This window comes from Amphiprion ocellaris, chromosome 4 (assembly GCF_022539595.1).
Source record: "Amphiprion ocellaris isolate individual 3 ecotype Okinawa chromosome 4, ASM2253959v1, whole genome shotgun sequence".
Lineage (NCBI taxonomy): Eukaryota > Metazoa > Chordata > Actinopteri > Pomacentridae > Amphiprion > Amphiprion ocellaris.
Genome location: NC_072769.1, coordinates 38,486,951 through 38,493,315, shown reverse-complemented (window position 1 = coordinate 38,493,315; position 6,365 = coordinate 38,486,951). Strand labels below are relative to the sequence as shown.

The window sequence follows — 6,365 nt, the reverse complement described above, 5'->3', positions numbered from 1 at the left end:
CTTTGGAAAAATGAAAGAAAGGGCACCAAAGGACAAGACAACGTAGGAAGTCGAACTGGATGCTTTTGGGAAATGTTGTGCAGCCAGATGGTTCTGGGTTTAGAGCTATTCCCAGTGTCCCACGGTCCAGGACAGTGAACCCCCCAGGTACAAGCCGGGCACCATGGGACGGGATCAAACTCTGAGGATGGATGAGTCTTTCCAGAGGTCACAGGAGGAGGAAGACGAGGACGAAGTAAAGAACACTCAGGTATCTTTAAAAATTCAGGGGTTTGAAAATTTAAGATGGAAAAAAAACCCTTGTTTTCAAACTGATGTCCGTGCACTTCTTCTTATATAGGAATGAGAAGCCTTCACTTCAGCTCGTAGAAGCAGGTTACATAACAAATGAAGTCACAGAGTTACATTACTGTATGTTACAGTCCTAAGGCTTCTATGTGGAGGCTTTGTCCATCTATCAGATATTGGGAACAATAGTTTTCTCACTATGTGGAACAACATCACTGAAAATACTGCAAGACATTCACCAAAAGGAGAATTATTCTGCACTCTTGTGTTGGAGCCTTTCAACTACGGCTTCTTTACATGGACCCACCAAAGATAAGGCAGTTGTGGAGCTACATTGTTTTCAGGTATTGATTGCTTGCAGTTCTGTGTAATCCAGAGTGTAATTTCCAACATATGTATAAAGTTGCACGAATCAATATTTTTTCAATGAACAATGGATCACACCACCTTTCACACCAGTGGCCCAGCTCACAACCCAAAGAAACCAGAAGATCCACTACCTGTATACTTCTTAGGTGTGTTGCTTAACCCTCCTGTTGTCTTCATTCATGGGCAACAAAAAATATTGTTTCCTTGTCTGAAAAAATCCAAAAATTCTGCAAAAAAAATTCCCCAAATATCTGAAAATTTGCAAAACGTTCAGGAAGAAAATTCCAATAATTCCTTAAAAATTTCCCTTAAAAGTTTATTTTAAAGAATCCCCCAAATTTGGCAAGAAAATTCCTGTAAATATTTTCAAAAAATGAGTAAAAATCTTCCAAAAAATCCTAAAAAATATCTAAAGTGATTCCATATATATCAGTAAAACTTCTAATATCTTCTTTAAGAACATTCACAAAAAAATCAACCAAAATCCAGTGAAATCGGGCTTGTTTAAGAGCATCCCACTGGTGTTTGATTGGATTATGTTCTGGGAAGTTTGGAGTGTGGTTCAACAACTTGGACTTTTTGTCATGGTTGTCAGTTTGGGGTCACTCTGCCAATTCCATGTTTTCCATAAAAACTCCGACTTTTATTCATGTGCTAACATAACTGCACAAGGGTTTTCTAATCCAGTGTTTCTCAACTGGTGGGTCGCGACCCAAAAGTGGGTCGCGGGGCCGTTTTTGGTGGGTCGCGAGCCTTTTTCTAAAAAGAGAGAAAAATAAAGATAATCCAATTTAGTGGCGAGTCATTGTAGTTCCCCTCCGGTGCCGCAGGGGGTCGTCGTGTCAGCAGCGACCGGTGAGGACACTCGTATTACTGTAGAAGAAACTGCATGTTTTCGTAGCAACAGCAGCATGGCTAAACGCAAGTACGACAGCGAGGACATTAAATATGGATTTTCCTACATCGAAGACAAAGGAGTCCAAAAGCCTCAGTGTATTTTGTGTTGTGAGGTACTGGCAAGTGAAAGCATGAAGCATGAATAAACTTTTCGAGCGGTTTAGCGACTACTTTCCCGATAAACAACCCGAGGACGACTGGGTGCGCGACACGTTTGGAATAAACATGGAAAGCATCACGTTGCCTAGCAGCGATGAATGTGAGCTGGTGGAGCTATCATGTGACCGCACTCTCAGAAAGAAATTCACAGAGGTAAGCCTTTCCCAGTTCTGGTGCAACGATGTGATGAGAGAGTATCCCTCCATTGCTAGTCGAGCTGTAAAAATCCTCCTACCATTCAGCACCACATACCTCTGTGAATGTGGCTTCTCAGCTCTTGTTCAGCTGAAAACAAAATACCGAAATAAACTGAACATTGAGCATGACCTCAGAGTTGCTTTATCATGCATACAGCCAGATTTTGAGACTCTTGTAAAGGCCAAAAAGCATCCTCAGCTAAGCCATTAGAACTTCATGTAGTTCTGCAGTACTTTTATTGTGACTTGTGACTTTTATTTGTAAGTGCTTAAAAACAAACGTTTCTTTCAATATTGCACACTATTTTTTTCCCCAAATATTGGCTTTCAAATATAGTTAAGCCCTTTGAAAAATGTTTTGTTGTGTTTACATTTTGAGATTGATCAGAACATTAAGCATTTCTTCACTTTAATAATTTGTTGAATGCATTTCATCAGTTTTCATGTTTTGGACTCTTTTGCACATATTTCTATACATAGTTTCTCCAGCTACAACAGCAATGTTGCAGACTTGTGCAGTATTATGAGAAGCTACTGGTTTTGTTGAATTGCACTTTTTTTCTAGAAAAAAAATGCACTTTTATATATCCTGAGAACTACTTGAGCCTATTGTTCTACTTGTTTCAAAGTCCTCAGTACTTGAATTAGTATTGCTGCTTGATTTTGAGTTGTTGTGAAGTACTTGAGTTCAGGCTTAAAAGTTTTGTCTTCGAACGCTCAATCAATAAATTGTTGATTTTTGGAGAAATATTGTTTGGGTCACAACTTGTCATTTCAGTTTTATGGTGGGTCCCAGGCCCAGACCAGTTGAGAACCACTGCTTTAGAGTCTAGGACCACATCAGTAGGATTATAAGCATCTTCAACCATATACTGATGTCCCTCACCATATGGACTTCAGGAGATGATTAGATGATGATAAAAAATGTGACCTGCTGGTTGGGTTCTGTCTGTTCTCATGTTTCTTACATGTTGGTCTCCTGATGCTGCCTTAATTCAGTCAGTCCATGAGCAACAGAAAACACTGCCAGGGGTTCCATTCTCCCCACTCACGTCTGTACATTTGCAGACATTTTTGCTTCTTTAGATGTGGTGGAGTTTCGCTTGTAGACATTTTTAAACGCGCGGGTGCAGCAGCGACTGTAACCAGGCAACCAGAGACAGGACCGGGCAGGACGGGGGACACAGAGAAGTCTGAGGTCAATCTGCTGGACCTCGCGGGTCCTCGCTACATAGGTCCTACGAAGTTGAAATTGGCTCCCCTAAAGATTTCCTGTTTTATTTTGTTCCTCATACAGTTTTGATGAGTGTGTGACAGACGTGTACGGGACATTTATGAAAATACGGAACAATTTGCGTCCCGTATTGATTCAATACTTCCATCATGAGCAGCTGCCTCATCACAGCCGGATCTTCTTCTCGTGTCCTCTCAGGTATTAGACTACACATAATGTCAACAAACCTGGAACCACGGTAACATATCAGGACCTGACCTGGACAAAAAGGTGATTTATTTCCTTTTCATTCAGTACTACTATCTCTCAGAAGTACATATTATATAACTGTGTCTTTGAGCTTTGATAGTCTGCAGGCAGCTCTTGGTGCCAAACACAACCAGACAGATTAATTAGACAAACCAGAAGTTAGTGCCTCTCAATACCAGAGCAAAGCCTCGTCAGCTTTTATAACCTCTGCAGTTTGCCCTCCAGCCGTTCACTTTCAGCCCCTCCAGCTCAGGCTTGTCGAACACTTGTCTCTGTCTTTTCCAGGACTTTTAATGACTTCTTCACAGTGATATGGAAGATAATAAAGAGGGCTGATGAAAAGGAGAGCGGAGACAGGCTACTTCATGTCTGAGCACAAATGAGACTCACCTGCTGGCGATTTGGAAAGCAGGTAATAACAACACTATAATAAAGACACAAACACACACAGAGATTCTTGGGTTGTGTTTGCTTTGCCAAACCAACTTTATTCTTTATCAAAATGTCATTAGTTCCAGCATTGAAAGTTATTATGGTAACTGTGAATATACATACTTGTAAACAAGCCAGACTATCCTGCTTTGTGTCGTTTTCCTGCTTACTGAAGTGAATGTGACATGTGCTTTAATGTTGAGTCCTGGTAGAGCATGAAGTCACCATCATCATCATCAAGGGGGTTATCTTTTTGGTCCAGTCTGTTTGTGAAAAAGTACACACACACAAACTATATTAGAAAACTTGGCAACATATAGTCAGTTTCCAGTTTTTTTTACATATGCATAGCTAAGATGAATGCAGTCTAATGCTGCAGCACTGCAATAAATCCTGCCATCATAAAGGTAATAATGATTTATTCTAGTTGACTCTTTTAGACCTATCTTACATTATCATGGATGTTAAAAACAAAACAAATCTGCCCACACACCTATCAGTTTTACACATTAACTCCATACACACTAGAATGCAAAAAATGACCACAATGAAGCATGCCGGGACAGTCCACATACTGGATATGTCAAATATCACAGAAGAACACTGTGTTATTTTTATTGTTTCTGTGTACTTTGAACTACAGAATCTCATGCTGGAAACATTAGATGCAGAGACTGTGCCAGTGAAGCGGTGCAGCAATGCCAACTTGCATTGTAAGCTTGTAATGTCTGTTTGTCTAATTATGCAAACTAATTGTAATGAAAAGTTTGAGAAAAATCACACTTTGAGTGACCTAAAATGTTGTTTGTTAGCGGATGAGTGCCCCAGATATAGAGGAAAATGTTTGTTTTGAAATATTTCTGTATTTGGCCCAGAGAGTTGTTGATTAAACTGTATTCTCAGGCTTGGGGCTACATTTTGTGTGAACTGTCAAGCTGACATGATTGTACTTTGAGGTAGATCAGATTTAAAACTGCTGCAAAGGTCTACGTGATACATTTGCATCCCATCCTGTCATGCTTTCATTTCTTATTTAATTTAACAAAGAGAATAAAGCTCCTGCATAAATACTCTTATATAAGAATATTTACCGCCTTTCAGCATGCCCTAACTGGCAGTTTTTAAAACTCTGCTCTCTCAAGTTTAGATGTGGCTAAAACCATTCTGACATGTGTCGACACTTTTACGGTTTCTCCAGCTGCAGCAGGCAAAGAGCAGAGTCAATGAGGTTGGTGACAGAATGTTAAAACAGAGCCGACTTTTAACCACATTCAGATCAACCATCAATCAGATGACGTGTTAGTAGGTGTTTTTTGAAGATTTTTTTTTAATCTTACCCAATTGGTGGACGGCTAAACATCAACGTAAATTCTTCTTAAACTGGCATTAACAGAATTTTTTGGCCTCTTGAGAGAACAAGACACAAGCAGAACTTGTTCCCTTTTTAATTCATATGTTGAACATATGAGCCATCGGTTGCCTTTTTATGCACACATACAGAACAACATAGTCTTGCAGAGCCAGACGTGTCTCCACAGCACTGTGTCTGCACTTTAGAGTGGTCTGGCTGCACCCATCACCATTCTGCTATAGGATAAAGAATGCTCTGATTTGCCTGAATTTCTTTAAACCAATCCCAATCATCTGCACTCTAAGCCCAGGATGCAGCAGTGGTGCCCTTGTGGAATAGTGCTGGCCACCTGAAGATGCCACAAAAGAAAAGCCAGGTCTACCTTATTGCATAATCAAATTTTTTGTTGATTCTGGCTATTTTCAGCATGTTGCTTGCTGCTTGGAGGCTGTTGTTTGTCATAGTGAAGGCGATTTTGAAAAGGGGAGCATGAAGACAGCAGAAGGGAAGGAGAATACTGTGTGAAATATATGCTCAAATACCAACAGTCTACATCTGTTGAGTCAGACTAAGAGCAACACTTCCATTAATATGTGTCTACTGGGGAATATCAGTCCACTATCAGTTCTTTTTTAGCTCTGTTTTACTTGTTACTGACACCTGAGAGGAATAACTAGCTCCTTAGCTACTAACTTTGTTCAACAGCTAGTAGCAGGTAGCATACATTCCTAAATGAAAAGTTCGATCGGAGTTAGATGATAAATTCTCAGTTGGCTAATGGCTTTTCAGTGGCATATTTAGTTGCAAGTAGTCATGATCACTTGTTAACCCTCGTGTCATCCTACAGGTCAGATTAACCCATTTTAAAGTTTGAAAATGTGGAAAAAAAATATACATTTTCACAGTAACACTTCTGATGTCCACATTTTCAACATTTTTAGGAAATTTTTGAGCACTTTTTGGTGGGGAAAAAAAGAAATGCTAAAAATGTTTCTTAAAAACATTTGCAAAAAATCTACCAAAATCCAGCGAATTTCGCTGGATTTTGGTTGATTTTTTTTTTGTGAATATTCTGAAAGAAAACATTGGAAGTTTTACTGATATATATGTAATCACTTTAGATATTTTTAGGATTTTATGGAAGATTTTTACTATTTTTAAAAAAAAAATATTTATAAGAATTTTCATG

The 6,365-nt window shown here is 39.3% G+C and overlaps 1 long non-coding RNA gene across 1 annotated transcript; it reads left to right on the top strand.

The window, feature by feature from the left end:
* The first annotated feature begins 1,553 nt into the window (after nt 1-1,553).
* Nucleotides 1,554-4,728, top strand: LOC129348783 (uncharacterized). Its single transcript, XR_008601478.1, has 3 exons — nt 1,554-1,866; nt 3,343-3,414; nt 3,679-4,728. It is a non-coding gene; the product is annotated as an uncharacterized LOC129348783 (long non-coding RNA).
* Nucleotides 4,729-6,365: the final 1,637 nt, after the last annotated feature.